The sequence below is a fragment of the Pristiophorus japonicus genome, chromosome 6 (assembly GCF_044704955.1).
Source record: "Pristiophorus japonicus isolate sPriJap1 chromosome 6, sPriJap1.hap1, whole genome shotgun sequence".
NCBI classification, from domain to species: Eukaryota; Metazoa; Chordata; class Chondrichthyes; family Pristiophoridae; genus Pristiophorus; species Pristiophorus japonicus.
The window spans coordinates 44,088,458-44,106,418 of NC_091982.1; positions in this window are offsets into that span (position 1 = coordinate 44,088,458).

Below are 17,961 nucleotides of genomic sequence, written 5' to 3' on the forward strand. Positions count from 1 at the left end.
CTGTCTACACTGTTTAATGAGTGTGCTTTAAATTTGCCATGAATTTTTAGCTGTTATGCAATACAAGGAATCTCTCAAAGTCTATCCATATATTGACAGGATTATCCACCAACAAAATTATCAGCTAGGGAATCCAAAGATCCTATCCTCATCATAAATCTGTGATATCTTTAAGAGACCCCATGAACAAGCACACACACACAAGGTGGCTCCTTAAAAAGACTGTGACCATGCGACCTTGCCACATGACCTTTTATAATTAATACATCAGTAGTTATATTACATCAGTGGTCCACTAGGGGAAGCTCTATTATACTTCTCCCTCCTTATTGAAGAAGTTAATCTTAACAAAATAATTATTATACATAATTTGCATGGCGTACACAACAAACGATATGAACGTCTTGTTCCATATTTACAAATCAAATTTAACCATTGGTTTTCTGTTTTGAAGAGGATACATTTGTTCTTGAACAGAGCTTTCCAAACTTGTTGTAGAATATAGACTCATTACAGGCTGAGGCTGAAGAGATTTTGTCTCCAAGGGCTCATCTTGATCTACATTTGAACTCTCTACAACTTCAGGTTTGTCTGTCTGACTTAGGCTCAGACTTAAATTCTGACTTTACACTTCTTCCCAATTGGGTGTAGCTTATGATGAGGATGGCAACCTGGAAATAGCATTAGCATTACTGTGAACAGCTGATTGTCTGTACTCAATGTCATATATATATATTGACAAAATCAAAGCCTATCTCTGCATTCGGGCTGCAGCTAAGGTTGGAACTGGGGACTTTGGATGGAAGATTGCTGTCAAGGGCTTATCGTCAGTAACGATGGTAAACTTACACCCAAACAAGTATTTGTGGAACTTCTTGACCGCAAAAATCAATGCCAAAGCTTCCATTTCAATTGGTGCATAATTCCACTCACTGGCACGAGAGTATGTGAAGCAAAAGCAATTGGTCTCTCCTCCCCACTATCTAGTACATGGGAGATCACTGCCCCAACTTCATATGGAGAGGCGTCACATGCTAGCTTGATCTCCTTAGATATGTCATAGTGAACTAACATGGTACTCTCTACCAACTGGATTGTACACTCTTTGAATGCTGTGTTACATTCCTCTGACCACTTCCAATGGACCTGTTTTTTCAACAGCTCATTCAGTGGATGTAATACTGTAGCCAAATTTGGGAGGAACTTCCCATAATAATTTAAAAGTCACAAAAATGATTGAAGTTCAGGAACATTCTTGGGAATGGGTGCATTTCTGATTGCATCCAGCTTTTCCTTGTTTGGATGTAAACCATCTTTGTCTATTCTGTGCCTTAAGTACTCCCCTGAGTTTTGAAATAACTCACACTTGCGAGCAGTCACTCGTACTCTGTGCTTCTCTATTTGAGCACTTCATTCAACATGTTATTATGAATTTGCTTGTTTTGTGCTAAATGCATATATGAGTATGTCATCTAAATACATACCACTCCTTCAATGCCTTGCAAAATCTGGTTCATCACCCCTTTGAAAATGGAGGGGGCGGAAGACACTCCAAATGGTAGCCTATTAAACTAATGTAGGCTCAGATGAATATTTATAGTCAAGCATGACTTGGACTCCTCATTTAATTCAAGTTGTAGGTAGGCATTGGTTAGATCTAAGTTTGAAAAGATGGCCACCTGTCAGCTTTGTGAACAAATCTTCTACATTTGACAGTGTATTGGGTAGATTACCCTCTGGAACCTGGTTTACAGTTACTTTATAATCACCACACAACCTTGCCTTACCATCGGACTTAGGTACAACAACAATGGGTGTAGCCCAATTAATTAGATCTACCTTAGAGATAATGTTCTCAGTTTCTAGTCTTTTGAGTTCTTGTTCAATTTTCTACTTGAGTGCATATGGTACGGGACATGGCTTGCAATAAACTGGTCTTGCGTCCTTCTGCACTCTGACACTTGCCCTGAAGTCTTGGATCGGACTGCCTGTTTCGCGGAACACCTTTAGATACTGCTTGATTATATCATCCTTCGAGGAAAATTTCATTTCCATACGAAAAATCTCATTCCAATCCAGCTTCAGTGACCTCAACCAATTTCTACCTATTAATGCAAGCTTGTTGCCTGCCACTACTATGAGAGGCAAGCTCTGAAACTGATCCTTGTATTTCACCGGTATGGTGATACTTCCTACAACAGGGATTTGCTCTCCTGAGTAGCCTCGCAGCTCTATCTTTAATTTCACAAGTCGAAAATCACGCAACTTGTCGAGATATAGGATAATGGTACTACGCTCATGGATGCACCAGTGTCGGTTTCCATGGGTATCCTGGTTCCTGCAATGTCTACTTGGATGACGATACTTTGCAAATCGCTGTTAGATACCGTTGTGCTCCTGATGATGCGCATCTGCAGAACCTCCTCATCCTGTTGCTTCTCTTCAATGCTATGTAGAGTCTGGTGATTTCTACCTCTAGCATTGAAAGTCTGTTTACTCTTCTGATAGCATGCCTTCGCAAGAGGCCCAGTTTCTTTTCAGCAGAGACAATCTGCCTTCACATATGGACAGCTTTGAGCAATGTGTTGTCCCAGCTACCGATAGCACGACTTCAATGCACTGTATCGTGGTCAGTTGTTGAGGCTTTTGCACCCAACTGCCTGTTACTTGACTGACAAGCTAAGTCAAAAGTCAAGTTATGGGTTGTCAACAATTTTCTTCAAATTCCTTCATTTTTCAACCCACAAACAAAGCAGGCACGCAATGTTTGGTCCTGAAAGTTTCCAAAATAACAGTGAATGGATGGCTTTTTAAAGTTACAATGTACTCACTGATACCCTTGTCATTTAATTGAGTTTATGTTCCAAAATGATAACTTTCAGCAATTTCCAGGGGCTCAGGACTGAAGTGCTGTTCTTACTTGGTTAGAATCTCTGTCATGGTGTGATCTTCGGCTTGACAGGGACAAGGTCATTTTTCAGAGTTTCAAATACCTCGGGGCTTGCTTCAATCAAGAAAAAAGCCCGTTTCCTTTCTAAAACCACCCGGTTACAGTTTACATCATCAGGAACTTCAACGATACTATTCGCGGTAGAAATACATTTCTAGCTGCTCCATATATGCTCCGAAGGTCTCTAGGTCATGATAGAACTCACCCAAGTGCCCTATTATTCCCATAGGTGAGGCATCTGAACTCTGGCACCATTGACAGTTTAGCCAAGTGTGCTTGAAATTTACCTTGGCTTTTTAGCTGTTCTGCAAAAGAAGGAATCTCTCAAAATCTCTCTGTTCATTGGCAAGATTATCCAAAATACAAATATATCAGTCGGGGAATCCAAAGATCCTATCCTCATCATAAATCTGTGATCACTTTAAGACACCCCACTAGCAAGCACACACACACACGATGACTCCTTATCAAGGCAGTGATCATGTGACCTTGCCACATGATCTTTTATTGTTAATACATCAGTAGTTGTATTATATCAAATTTCCATTACATTGAGCTCTACTAAAATGGCAGGAAGACACTCTACACAGCTTAATGACACAAAGGTACTCTACATTGCTTAATGACAGGGAGACACGCTACACTTTTTTAATGAGAGGAAGGTATTATGTACAGCTTAATGACAGGAAGACTCTATACATTGATTAATGACTGGAAGACACTCTACACTGTTTATTGGCAGGCTAACACTCTACATTGCTGAATGACAGGAAGACACTACACTGCTTAATGACAGGTCAAAGTCAATGTTAACAAAGTTCATCTGGCATCTTAGAGTCATAGAGATTTACGGCAGAGAAGGAGGTAATTTGGCCCACTGTGTCTGCACCGCTTGAAAAAGATCTATCCTGCCTTATCCCACTTTCTAGCTCTTGATCCGTAGCCTTGCACTTATGACACTTCAAGTGCACATTCAAGTAATTTTGAAATGAGTTGAGGGTTCCCTTTCGACAGTGTGTTCGAGACCCCCACCGCCCTTTGGGTGAAAACATTTCTCTTCAACTCCCCCCTAATCCTTCTACCAATTACTTTAAATCTATGCCCACTGGTTATTGACCTCTCTGCTAAAAGAAATATATCCTACTTATCTAATCTATCTAAGCTCCTCATAATCTTATACATCTCAATTAAGTCTCCCCTCAGCCTCCTCTGTTCCAAAGAAAACAACCCCAGCCTATCCAAGCTTTCCTCATAGCTAAAATTATCCAGTCCTGGCAACATTTTCATAAATCGCTTCTACATAAGAATATAAGAACATAAGAAATAGAAGCAGGAGTAGGCCATACGGCCCCTCGAGCCTGCTCTACCATTTAATAAGATCATGGCTGATCCGATCATGGACTCAGGTCCACTTCCTTGCCCGCTCTCCATAACCATTTAATCCCTTATTGTTTAAGAAACTGTCTATTTCTGTCTTAAATTTATTCAATGTCCCAGCTTCCACAGCTCTCGGAGGCAGCGAATTCCACAGATCCACAACCCTCTGAGAGAAGAAATTTCTCCTCATCTCAGTTTTAAATGGGCGGCCCCTTATTCTAAGAATATGCCCTCTAGTTCTAGTCTCCCCTATAAGTGGAAACATCCTCTCTGCATCCACCTTGTCAAGCCCCCTCATAATCTTATACGTTTCGATAAGATCACCTCAAATTCTTTTGAATTCCAATGAGTAGAGGCCCAACCTAATCAACCTTTCCTCATAAGTCAACCCCCTCATCTCTGGAATCAACCTTGTGAACCTTCTCTGAATTGCCTCCGAAGCAAGTATATCCTTTCGTAAATATGGAAATCAAAACTGCACGCAGTATTCCAGGTGTGGCCTCACCAATACCCTGTACAACTGTAGCAAGACTTCACTGCTTTTATACTCCATCCCCTTTACAATAAAGTCCAAGATTCCATTGGCCTTCCTGATCACTTGCTGTACCTGCATACTAACCTTTTGTGTTTCATGCACAAGTAGCCCCAGAAGCCGTTGTACTGCAGCACTTTGCAATCTTTCTCCATTTAAATAATAACTTGCTCTTTGATTTTTTCTGCCAATGTGCATGACCTCACACTTTCCAACATTATACTCCATCTGCCAAATTTTTGCCCATTCACTTAGCCTGTCTATGTCTTTTTCCAGATTTTCTGTGTCCTCCTCACACATTGCTTTTCCTTCCATCTTTATATCATCGACAAATTTGGCTATGTTATACTCAGTCCCTTCCTCCAAATCATTAATATAGATTGCAAATAGTTGGGGTCCCAGCACTGATCCCTGTGAAACCCCACTGGTTACTGGTTGCCAACCCGAGTTGTGCCCTCTCTAGTGCAATTACAACTTTCCTGTAATGTGGTGACCAGAATTGTACACAGTACTCTAACTATGGCTTAACTAGTGTTTTATACAGTTCAAGCATAACCTCTCTGCTCTTATATTCTATGCCTTGGCTAATAAAGGAAAGTATCTCGATACTTTTATTCTCCTAGGGTTCCCTCTTTTTCCTTATCCCACCTTGTATGCTCCCTCACTTTTTCTTTTTGGGATCATATTTGCTCTGGACCCTCACTATCTCTTCCTTCAATGCCTCCCACTGCTCTGACACTGATATTTATGTAGCTGTTTCCAGTCCACTTTTGCTAAATCACATCTCAGCTTAGCAAATTTGGCCTTTCCCCAATTGAGAACTTTGGTCTTTTCCATACCTATGCTAAATCTAACTAAATTATGATCACTAGCACCGAAATATTCTCCCACTGATACCCCTTCTACCTGCCCTGCTTCATTCCTTAAAATTAATTCCAGAACTGTCTTGTTGAGCTTGTTATGTGCTGGTTAAGAAAGTTCTCCTGAATGCATTTTAAGAATTTTGCACCCACTACACCTTTTATATAAATTCTATCCCAGTTAATATTAGGGTAGTTGAAATCCCCTGCTATTACTACTGTTATGTATGAAATAACTCGATAGACTGAATACTGTAAACTAACACAGGTTCAAACCTGGCTATCCTTTATTAGGGCCCAAAGTGATTACATTATATGATGGCTTGCCTTTTATATCTGGGTTGCACACAAGCGCGTACAGCCCAATGACCTCCAACAGTGGCGCCACCTGGAGGCTAGTAAACCCAAACATACATACATGACAATATCCCCCTTTAATATATTAGTAACAGTAGTTTTACAAATTGAGACGGTCTGGGGCTTTCCGCTCCCGAGTTGAACGTCTCAGTTCAACTCCAGCCTTGGGCGAGCGTTCTGAGTCTGTTGTGACTGGGGGCTGGGTAGCCGATCTGATGGGAGTGGCAATGACCGTGTCAGGGATTGAAAGTCCAGATTCATTGATGGCAGCGGAGTCCTCTGATGACTGAGGGTAGGTCGGTTGGTCACTGATTGTGTCTTCCACAGATTGTTCCAGTGCCGCAGCTTTATCTGATCAACATGTTTCCTGCATGTTTGCCATTCTTGGGTTTGATGATAAACACTCTGTTACCCTCCTTGACCGTAACAGTACTGGTGATCCACTTCGGACATTGACCATAATTTAGTACATAAACAGGGAGACAGAGGGAAACAAAAAGGAGACAAAAACAAAAGACAGAAAAGAGATGAGTAAAAGTGGAGGGCAGAGAAACCAAAGGCAAGAAACAAAAAGGGCCACTGAATATAAAAGGGCTGCAGGAGGGGTAAAAACTAAAAATCATGGTTTAAAAACTAGGATGAAAACACTCTACCTAAATGCACGCAGCATTAGAAATAAAGTAAATGAGTTGACGGCACAAATCATTACAAATGGGTATGATTTGGTGGCCATTACAGAGACATGGTTGCAAGGTGGCCAGGACTGGGAATTAAACATACAGGGGTATCTGACGATTTGGAAAGATAGGCAGGAAGGGAAGGGAGGTGGGGTAGCTCTGTTAATAAGGGATGATATCAGGGCAGTTGTGAGGGATGATATTGGCTCCAATGGACAAAAGGTTGAATCATTGTGGGTGGAGATTAGAGATAGTAAGGGGAAAAAGTCACAGGTCGGCGTAGTTTATAGGCCCCCAAATAATAACTTCATGGTGGGACGGGCAATAATCAAGGGAATAATGGAGGCATGTGAAAAAGGAACGGCAGTAGTTATGAGGGATTTTAACCTACATATCGATTGGTCAAATCAAATCGCAGGGGGTAGCCTGGAGGAGGAATTCATAGAATGTATACGGGATTGTTTCTTAGAACAGTATGTAACAGAGCCTACAAGGGAGCAAGCCATTTTGGATCTGGTCCTGTGTAACGAGACAGGAAAAATAAACGATCTCCTCGTAAATGATCCTCTCGGAATGAGTGATCACAATATGGTTGAATTTGTAATACAGATTGAGGATGAGGAAGTTGTATCAGAAACGAGCGTACTATGCTTAAACAAAGGGGATTACAGTGGGATGAGGGCAGAGTTGGCTAAAGTAGACTGGAAACAAGGACTAAACGGTGGCACAATTGAGGAACAGTGGAGGACTTTTAAGGAGCTCTTTCATAATGCGCAACAAAAATATATTCCAGTGAAAAAGGTCGGCAAGAGAAGAGATAACCAGCCGTGGATAACCAAGGAAATAAAGGAAAGTATCAAATCAAAGACCAATGCGTATAAGGTAGCCAAGGTTAGTGGGAAACTAGAGGATTGTGAAGATTTTAAGCAACAGCAAAGAATGACTAAAAAAGCAATAAAGAAAGGGAAGATAGATTACGAAGGTAAACTTGCGCAAAACATAAAAACAGATAGTAAAAGCTTTTACAGATATATAAAACGGAAAAGAGTGACTAAAGTAAATATTGGTCCCTTAGAAGATGAAAAGGGGGATTTAATAATGGGAAATGTGGAAATGGCTGAGACCTTAATCAATTATTTTGATTCCGTCTTTACAGTGGAAGACACAAAAACCATGCCAAAAATTGCTGGTCATAGGAATGTGGGAAGGGAGGACCTTGAAATGATCACTATCACAAGGGAGGTAGTGCTGGACAGACTAATGGGACTGAAGGTAGACAAGTCCCCTGGTCCTGATGAAATGCATCCCAGGGTATTAAAAGAGATGGCGGAAGTTATAGCAGATGCATTTGTTATAATCTACCAAAATTCTCTGGACTCTGGGGAGGTACCAGCGGATTGGAGAGCAGCTAATGTAACGCCTCTGTTTAAAAAAGGGGGCAGGCAAAAGGCAGGTAACTATAGGCCAGTTAGTTTAACATCTGTAGTGGGGAAAATGCTTGAAACTATCATTAAGGAAGAAATAGCGGGACATCTGGATAGGAATAGTGCAATCAAGCAGACGCAGCATGGATTCATGAAAGGGAAATCATGTTTAACTAACTTACTGGAATTCTTTGAGGATATAACGAGCATGGTGGATAGAGGTGTACCGATGGATGTGGTGTATTTAGATTTCCAAAAGGCATTCGATAAGATGCCACACAAAAGGTTACTGCAGAAGATAAAGGTACGCGGAGTCAGAGGAAATGTATTAGCATGGATAGAGAATTGGCTGGCGAACAGAAAGCAGAGAGTCGGGATAAATGGGTCCTTTTCGGGTTGGAAATCAGAGGTTAGTGGTGTGCCACAGGGATCAGTACTGGGACCACAACTATTTACAATATACATAGATGACCTGGAAGAGGGGACAGAGTGTAGTGCAACAAAATTTGCAGATGAAACTAAGACTAGTGAGAAAGCGGGTTGTGTAGAGGACTCAGAGAGGCTGCAAGGAGATTTGGATAGGTTAAGCGAATGGGCTAAGGTTTGGCAGATGGAATACAATGTCGGAAAGTGTGAGGTCATCCACCTTGGGGAAAAAAACAGTAAAAGGGAATATTATTTGAATGGGGAGAAATTACAACATGCTGTGGTGCAGAGGGACCTGGGGGTCCTTGTGCATGAATCCCAAAAGGTTAGTTTGCAGGTGCAGCAGGTAATCAGGAAGGCAAATGGAATGTTGGCCTTCATTGCGAAAGGGATGGAGTACAAAAGCAGGGAGGTGTTGCTGCAACTGTATAAGGTATTGGTAAGGCCGCACCTGGAGTACTGCGTGCAGTTTTGGTCACCTTACTTAAGGAAGGATATACTAGCTTTGGAAGGGGTACAGAGACGATTCACTAGGCTGATTTGAGAAATGAGGGGGTTACCTTATGATGATAGATTGAGTAGACTGGGTCTTTACTCCTTGGAGTTCAGAAAGATGAGGGGTGATCTTATAGAAACATTTAAAATCATGAAAGGGATAGAGAAGATAGAGGCAGAGAGATTGTTTCCATTGGTGGGGGATACTAGAACTAGGGGGCACAGCCTCAAAATACGGAGGAGCCAATTTAAAACCGAGTTGAGAAAGAATTTCTTCTCCCAGAGGGTTGTGAATCTGTGGAATTCTCTGCCCAAGGAAGCAGTTGAGGCTGGCTCATTGAATGTTTTCAAGTCAAAGATAGATAGATTTTTAAGCAATAAGGGAATTAAGGGTTACGGGAAGAGGGCGGGTAAGTGGAGCTGAGTCCACGACCAGATCAGCCATGATCTTATTGAATGGCGGAGCAGGCTCGAGGGGCTAGATGGCCTACTCCTGTTCCTAATTCTTATGTTCTTATGTTTTTATAACAGGATCGTTAACAGAAATGTCACGTGGCACAGCAGCATGATCATGATACCACTGCTGACTTTGACGTCTGTATTCGACATGATCAGGGTGGACAAGAGAGAACTTGGTCTTGAAATCTCTCTTCATCAATAGCTCAGCAGGGGAAATCCTGGTAAGCATGTGGAATCTTCTCCTGTAACTAAGCAATATGCATGACAAGCGAGTCTGCAGTGAACCTTGAGTTACACGTTTCATACTCTGCTTGATGGTTTGGACAGCACGCTCTGCTTGACTATTAGATGCGGGTTTGAATAGTGCTGACCTCACATATTTGATACTATTGAGTTTCATGAACTCTTGAAACTCCAGACTAGTGAAGCAAGATCCGTTGTCGCTTACAACGATGTCGGGCAGATCATGAGTGGCAAACATGACACGAAGGTTCTCAATGGTAGCTGTGGATGTACTGGATGACATGATTATACACTCTATCCACTTGAAGAATGCATTCACCACAACTAAAAACATCTTTCTCAGGAAGGGACCTGCAAAGTTGATATGGATCCTGGACCATGGTTTAGATGGCCACGATCACAGACTCAGCGGCGATTCCGCTGGTGCTTTATTTAGTTGTATGCAAGTGTTGCACTGATACACACATGATTCCAGATCAGAGTCAATTCCAGGCCACCATACATGAGACCTGGCAATGGCTTTCATCATGACAATACCAGGATGAGTGCTATGTAGATCATGTACAAATTTCTCTCTGCCTTTCTTAGGCATAACAACACGATTGCCCCATAGTAAAACAATCTGACTGAATGGATAATTCGTCTTTGTGATGGTTGTAAGGTTTGGTCTCATCACCCATTTGCTTGGGTATGGCAGACCAATCACCACTAAGGACACAACATTTCACAACCGATAATATCGGATCCTGGCTGGTCCAGGTCTTAACTTATTGAACCGTGACAGGGGTTCCTTCACTTTCAACAGCATCAATAACTAACAGTAGGTCTGCAGGTTGAGGCGTCTCCGCCTCCGGTGTGGCAATGGCAGACGCTCAGTGCTTCAGCACAATTCTCGGTGCCAGGTCTATGGCGAATAACATTTCATAGGCAGATAATGTCAGCGCCCACCTCTGGATGTGGGACGATGCATTGGTATTGATACCTTTGTTTTCCGAAAATAATGAAATGAGTAGTTTGTGATCTGTTTCCAGTTCAAACCGAAGACCGAACAGGTACTGATGCATCTATTTAACCCCATACACACAGGCTAATGCTTCTTTTTCTACTATGCTGTAGGTTCTTTCCGCCTTTCACAAACTTTTTCGAAGCATACGCAAAAGGTTATAGTTTACCCGACTCATTAGCTTGTTGGAGCACACAACCAACTCCATATGACGAAGCATCACAGGCCAATACTAGACGCTTGCACGGATCATAATATACCAGCAGCTTGTTAGAGAAAACCAGATTAGTAGCTTTCTCAAAAGCTCTATCTTGAGATGTACCCCAAACCCAGTTGTCGCCTTTTCTTAGCAGCATATGCAGTGGCTCTAATAAGGGTGCTCAATCTAGGTAAGAAATTACCGAAGTCTGGTTCAAACAGCAAGGGGCGACAATGCTTTGATATCGTTCCAATTCCATTTGATTTTTTCTAGCCAATTCCTGCCGAACAGCATTGGACATTGCCTGGAACAATCCATAACGGTAAATGATGAACCGCACCATCATATGACAACTTGACTACTGCAATGCCAATCACCGTTATGAGTTCTTTAGTGTATATACACAACTTGGCATTGACTGGACTCAGCTTAGGCCTCACAGCTTTAGTATCCCACAGCCTGTCGAATGTCCTCTGGCTCATTATTGATTGACTCGCACCAGTGTCCAATTCCATCGGTACTGGCACACCGTTAAGTTTCACATTAATCATTATCGGTTAGCTCCTTCTTAGGAACGAATACAGTCCATACACTTCCTCCTCTGGTATCTCGGATTGCATATCCGGATCCATGTTATGCTGGTTATCATCCTCCACATGGTGTGTCGCAGCACGCTTGCTCAATTGTGGACACATGCAGTGGAGATGACCCCGTCTCGAACAGCCTTTACAAATGTACTGTTTAAACCAACACTGATGAAGCCGATGGTTGCCCCCACAAAGGCAACATGGTGAAATCGGATAAATTCCCATTGGCAGATTTTTGCATGCAAAGTTACCTCGTCGCCAAATAGAAACATAGAAAATAGGTGCAGGAGTAGGCCATTCCGCCCTTCAAGCCTGCACCACCATTCAATATGATCATGGCTGATCATGCACTTCAGTACCCCATTCCTGCTTTCTCTCCATAGCCCTTGATCCCTTTAGCAGTAAGGGCCACATCTAACTCTCTTTTGAATATAATTAACGAACTGGCCTCAACAACTTTCTGTGGTAGAGAATTCCACATGCTCAAAACTCTCTGAGTGAAGAAGTTTCTCCTCATCTCGGTCCTAAATGGCATACCCCTTATCCTTAGACTGTGACCCCTGGTTCTGGACTTCCCCAACATCGGGAACATTCTTCCTGCATCTAACCTGTCCAATCCCGGCAGAACTTTATATGTTTATATAAGATCCCCTCTCATTCTTCTAAATGCCATTGAATTTAAGCCTAGTTGACCCAGTCTTTCTTCATATGTCAGTCCTGTCATCCCGGGAATCAGTCTGGTGAACCTTCGCTGCACTCTCTCAATAGCAAGAATGTCCTTCCTCAGATTAGGAGACTAAAACTGTACACAATATTCAAAGTGTGGCCTCACCAAGGCCCTGTACAACTGTAGTAAGACCTTCCTGCTCCTATACTCAAATCCTCTCGCTATGAAGGCCAACATGCCATTTGCCTTCTTCACCGCCTGCTGTACCTGTAAGCCAACATTCAATGACTGATGTACCATGACACCCAGGTCTCGATGCACCTCCCCTTTTACTAATCTGTCACCATTCAGATAATAATCTGCCTCCTGTTTTTACCACCAAAGTGGATAACCTCACATTTATCTACATTATACCGCATCTGCCATGTATTTCCCCACTCACCATCCTGTCAAAGTCACTCTGCAGCCTCTTAGCATCCTCCTCACAGCTCACACTGCCACCCAGCTTAGTGTCATCTGTAAACTTGGAGATATTACATTCAATTCCTTCATCTAAATCATTAATGTATATTGTAAATAGCTGGGGTCCCAGCACTGAATCTTGCGGTACCCCACTAGTCACTGCCTGCCATTCTGAAAAGGACCCGTTTATTCCTGCTCTTTGCTTCCTGTCTGCCAACTAGATCTCTATCCATGTCAGTACATTACCCCCAATACCATGTGCTTTCATTTTGCACACTAGTCTCTTGTGTGTGACCTTGTCAAATGCCTTTTGAAAGTCTAAATACACCACATCCACTGGTTCTCCCTTTTCCACTCTACTAGTTACATCCTCAAAAAGTTCTAAAAGATTTGTCAAGCATGATTTCCCTTTCATAAATCCATGCTGACTTGGACCAATCCTGTCACTGCTTTCCAAATGCGCTGCTATTATATCTTTAATAATTGATTCCAACATTTTCCCCACTACCGATGTCAGTCTCACCGGTCTGTAATTCCCTGTTTTCTCTCTCTCTCTTTTTTTTAAAAGTGAGTTTACATTCGCTACCCTCCAGTCCATAGGAACTGATCCAGAGTCTATAGAATGTTGGAAAATGGCCACCAATGCATCCATTATTTCTTGGACCACTTCCTTAAGTACTCTGGGATGCAGACTATCAGATCCTGGAGATTTATCGGCCTTAAATCCCATCAATTTTCCGAACATAATTTGCTGACTAATAAGGATTTCCTTTAGTTCCTCCTTCTCGCTAGACCCTCGGTCCCCTAGTATTTCCGGAAGGTTATTTGTGTCTTCCTTCGTGAAGACTGCACCAAAGTATTTGTTCAATTGGTCTACTCAATAGACTGAATACTGTAAACTAACACAGGTACAAACCGGACTCTCCTTTGTTTGGGCCCAAAGTGATTCCATTACATGATGGCTGGCCTTTTATACCTGGGCCGCACACCCATGCGTACTGCCCAATGACCTCCGACAGTGGCACCATCTGGTGGCTAGTAACCCCAAGCATACATACATGATAACTACTGAAGGACAAGTAAATCTTCACTTAGAAAGACTCGGATTAATCAAGGATTTTTTAAGGGAACGTCGTGTCTGACTAACTTGATTGAAATTTTCGAGGAAGTAACAAGGAGGGTCGATGAAGACAAAGCGTATGATGTCGTATATATGGATTTTAGTACAGCTTTTGATAAGGTCCCACATGGCAAACTGGTCACAAAAGTAAAAGCCCATGGGATCAAGGGCAAAGTGGGAAGTTGGATCCAAAATTGGCTCAGAGGCAGGAAGCAAAGGGTAATGGTTGATGGGTGTTTTTGCGATTGGAAGGATGTTCCAAGTGGGGTTCCGTAGGGCTCAGTACTGGGTCCCTTGCTTTTTGTGATATACATCAATGATCTCGACTTGAATATGGGGGTATGATTAAGAAGTTTGCAGATGATACTAAAATTGGCTGTGTGGTTGATAATGAAGAAGAAAGCTGCAGACTGCAGGAAGATATCAATCTACTGGACAGGTGGGCAGAATAGTGACAAATGGAATTTAATCCAGAGAAGTGTGAGGTAATGCATTTGGGGAGGGATAACAAGGAAAGGGAATACACATTAAATGGTAGGATACTGAGAAGTGTGGAGGAACAAAGGGACCTTGGAGTACATGTCCACAGATCACTGAAAGTAGCAGGCAGGTAGATAAGCTGGTTAAGAAGGCATACGGAATGCTTGCATTTATTAGCCGAGGCATAGAATATAAGAGCAGGGGGGTTATGCTTGAACTGTATAAAACACTGGTTAGGCCACAGCTGAAGTACTGCTTGCAGTTCTGGTCACTGCATTACAGGCAGGACGTGATTGCACTGAAGAGGGTACAGAGGACATTTACGAGGATGTTGCCGGGAATGGCGAATTTTACCTATGAGGACATATTGGATAGGCTGTGTTTGATTTTCTTGGAACAGTGGAGGCTGAGGAGAGACCTCATTGAGGTGTATAGAATTATGAGGGGCCTAGATAGAGTGGATAGAAAGGGCTTATTTCCCTTAGCAGAGGGGTCAACAACCAGAGGGCATACATTTAAAGTAATTGGTAGAAGGTTTAGAGGGGATTTGAGGGGAAATTTTTCACGCAGAGGATTGTGGGGGTCTGGAACTCACTGCCTGAAAAAGTGGTCGAGGCAGAAATACTCACCACAGTTAAAAAGTACTTGGATGTGCACCTGAAGTGCCGTAACCTGCAGGGTTACGGACCTCGAGCTGGAAAGTGGGATTAAGCTGGATAGCCTCTTTTTGTCCGGCATGGACACGATGGGCTGAAATGGCCTCCTTTCATGCTGTAAACTTGTATGATTACTGCCCTATTGTTTCTGCTCATCTGCCTTGTGCACTAGACTCCTTGCATTGAAGTATATACCATTAAGCACTACCAAACTCCTTTGTTGTCTATTTTCTAGATTTTGCCTCCTCTGCTTTCCAAACTCACTTACTAATTTACTGCCTTCCATTTCCAGCTTTGTTTCTCTCCCGATTAAATCTACGCCCAGATTCCAATCCCAATTCTGCCAAGCTAGTTTAAACCCTCCCCAACATCACTCGCAAACTCCCCACCCCTCCCTGAGGATATTGGTCTTGGCCCAGTTGAGGTGCAACCTGCTGGCTTGTGTAGGTCCCACCTCTTAAACGATAAGGGGATAAGGGGTTATGGGGAGCGGGCGGGGAAGTGGAGCTGAGTCCATGATCAGATCAGCCATGATTTTATCGAGTGGCGGAGCAGGCTCGAGGGGCCGACCCCTGATCCTATTTCTTATGTTCTTATGTTCTCCCCAGGAACTGGTCCCAATGCATCAGGAATCTAAAGCCCTCCCTCCTGCACCATCTCTCCAGCCATGCATTCATCTGTTCTGTCCTCCTATTTCTGTACTCGCTCGCACGTAGCAATGGAGATTGCTACCTTTGAGGTTCTGCTTATTAAACTTTTTCCTAGCTCACAAAATTCTGCGTACAGGACCTCATCCCTCTTTCGACCAATGTTCACCCTCCTCCCTCAGAATGTCTTGCTGTCACTCCTTGACTCGGGCACCTTGGAGGCAACATACTTGGGGCCCGAAATTCATCGACATACTGCCCACTACCGCCCGCTTACCGCCTGCTTAGCGCAAAAAAATACAAGTTTCGTCAAACAACAGGTACCTATTGCCGACATACCGCTCGGCGGAAGATTCCTAATTGATGTACCACCAAGCGGTATGCACATCGTCCGCCGTGTAGAACCGCCTGCATACCGCCCAAAAAGTGCAAGTTTGATGACATACCGCCGACATACCACCGGAGCTGCATACCGTCCTGGAGAAGGTGGTTTTACTCGATCTTAAGTGGGTGGGGATAGGCGGTAGTACTTGGTACCGCCATTTTGAAATCGGGAACAGTCAGCAAAAGCAGCACCTCAGTATTTCAGAGGTGAACAGTGACTTTACAGTGCGCTCTACAGTGGGAAAGGTATGTATATTGGTACTGAGTACATTATTAAGATAGAAAGCATTTGAGTTTATATTTTTTTTATTGAAAAATCAATTGAGTTTATCTCAGGATATTTGAGGAGATTCTGGAGATTTAAAAAGAATGGGGCCTGTACTATCTCAGCCTGTATTGCTAACTACCTGTCTAATGCAGGATCCAGATATGAGAAGGTTTATTGAGCAGAGTTATCAGGGTAATGGAGGAGGTCACAGACTGATGAGGAGGAGGAGGCCTTACCCCCCACAGGATTTTCAGGGAGAAGCGCTCATACTTGGACATGACCAATCGACAGTGTGTTCAAAGGCTGCGCTTCCAAAAAGAGATGATCAATGAGATTTGCAGACCTGCAGTATCACCAACATTACTGCACTCTCTGTCGAGGCGAAGGTGACTGCAGCACTTTCCTTTTATGCATGTGGCTCTTTTCAGGCATCAGCCGGGGATATAAACTGCATTTCTCAGTACACTACTCATCGCTGCATTCGACAGGCAACCAAAGCACTGTGTGCACGCCGGATAGAATTTATAAACTTCCCAATGACCAGGGAGGCACAGAGTGAGAGGGCTTTGGGTTTTGCACGCATTATCGGCTTCCCGAAGGTGCTGGTGCTGTTGACTGTATCTATATTGCCCTGCGAGCACCATTACAGAAGGCAGACGTGTGCCAAAACCGTAAAGGATTCCATTCTTCAACGTGCAGTTCATCTGCGACCTTACACAGCGCATCATGGCAGTGAATGCTTTTTTTTCCAGGGAGTAGCCATGATGCACACCTCTTGCGTGAGAGCACTGTGTCTGACCTGTTGAAGTCTGAGCCACAGAGTAAATGCTGGATGCTGGGGGACAAAAGGTATGGCCTCACCACCTGGCCCTTGACCCCCCCTGCGGAACCCTCAGACAGAAGCCAAGCAACGATATATTAAGAGCCATATAGCCACACATAATATTATTGAGAAGACAATTGGAGTGCTGAAGCAATACTTTCGATGCTTGGACCACTCGGGAGGCAGGCTGCAATACCACCCTGAGCAGGTTGCTCAGTTCACAGTGCTGTGCTGCATGTTGCATAATTTAGCAATCATGCAGGGACAGGAATAGCCATAGGGACTGTGGGACCACCTGAGGAGAGAGTGCAGGAGATGGAGGAGGCTAAAGAAGAAGATGAGGCAGAGGAGGATGAGGAGGAGCTTTGCGATGAACCCATGGCACCACCTCCCCACCCCCCCAACACCACAGCGGAGGGCACGCAGAGTGTATGCCACTGCAAAATTGTTACGTCAGCAGCTCATAAATGAACGCTTTGCTTGAATGTGGAGAGCTGCGTTTCATCTTTTCCTGCACAGTGTGAGACCTTGATGACTGTTATCCCAAAAGTTTGACACTGTACAAGAGTGCATCAATTCAATTGAAATGTTTATGTAAAAATTTAAAAAATATAGAACAATTGTAACAGTTTGTAAAACTTATAACTTTGAAAAACTGGAAAAACTTTAACAACTTTAACAACTTTAAATACACTTTAAATAATCAAACTTCAACTTTTTAAAATGAACAATGAACACTTGACTACAATGAAGCACCCTTTACGGTCCTCGACCTCGACCGCGTACTCCCCCACCCCTTGGGACTCACCCCCCGCTTTCTTACTCCTGCCCTTCCCTTTCCCATTGCCCCTGAGCACGGACCTCC